Below are 1,411 nucleotides of genomic sequence, written 5' to 3' on the forward strand. Positions count from 1 at the left end.
GCCACTGAGTTTTCCGTCCAGCTTCCTTACAATTCTGCTAGTTTTCTGCCTCACGAATGGGAGGAAAAAAAAAAAATTAAAATCATTTAAAAGTTGAACGAAAGCTTGGAACAGTGAATGACTGAATGTTCTTTTGTAAAGATGTGTTAGAGTGTCGTGGCACTCCGTCGGTTACGATGACGAGGGTTCCAGTAGATCCGATCAACGGAACAGCCTGCTCATGAAATTAACGTGGAAGTGGTTGAGCACTCCACAGACAAGTGTACCCTTAATGTAGTTCTCGGGGACTCAGCGTGACACAGTGTGATGAGGCTGGCCCTTTGAGATACAGGTACAACAGAAACAGGAAGAAAGAGTGATAGAAAGTTGTGGTGAAAGAGTACAGCAGGGTTCGCCACCACCCCCTGCCGGAGCCTCGTGGAGCTTTAGGCGTTTTTACTAAACACTCACAACACCCAGTCTGGGAATCAAAACTGTGATCCCACGATTGCAAATCTGCCGCCCTAACCACTGTGCCATTGCGCCTCCACTGTTAGGGTGTAACAGGCAAATAACTGTATTTTATAAGTTGGCATAACTGTAGTCGTAATGGAGACGATGGTGATGGTGGTAGCAAAAAATGGGAAACCTTGTTTCATCTAACTGAAGGTGAGGGAGGGTCTTAGCACTGGTTTGGTGGATCTATAACACCGCCCGGTGAGGGCAGTGGATCGGAGAAGACGTGCATTTTTAAGAGAGAGAAAGAATCCAGAGAGTTAATATTTAGACGCCTATTAAGTGCGGCAGGGCGTTAAAAGAAATGTCCAACTCCAAGGTTCGTGTCGTATAAAGCAGACCAGACTAACATAATGACCAGGCGCAGCTGGTCTAAGGTTAATAGTAAAGGTAGAGGCCCCCTTCGGTCACGAATGACCATGGGATTGCACTTTATTTCTAGATCTTTGTATTTTGAGAATTTCTCCGCTTCTTTTAGTATTCTATTGGTATTAATACATTGATTAGAAGGTATTTTTTTCTTGGTGATCTCTGACAACTGTATGAGATCTATTAGCGTTGATTTCTCTATCTGTGTGTGTTGACATATACAAGAGTATGGTTGCTTTGTCATTTTCTGACACCTTTCCTGGCGTGTACCTACACCATCTTTTTTTGCTGTCATTCCATAGTGTTGGCATCGTTTCCAGTGTATATATTCTTCATTATGTATATCTGGTGGTCTCAGAAATTATTATTATTAAAAAAAGAGAAACCGCATGGAAGGAGAAAAAAATGTATGGTCAGTTTGCAAGAGATACGAATGCCAAGACAAATACAGAAGACCAGTGGCCGTTGATAAAGAGGAATGACCTAATGGTAGAGACAGAAACACTTATATGAGCAAACTTTCCAGGCGCTGAGCCATGGTTTCACA

Source organism: Octopus bimaculoides, chromosome 25 (assembly GCF_001194135.2).
Source record: "Octopus bimaculoides isolate UCB-OBI-ISO-001 chromosome 25, ASM119413v2, whole genome shotgun sequence".
NCBI classification, from domain to species: domain Eukaryota; kingdom Metazoa; phylum Mollusca; class Cephalopoda; order Octopoda; family Octopodidae; genus Octopus; species Octopus bimaculoides.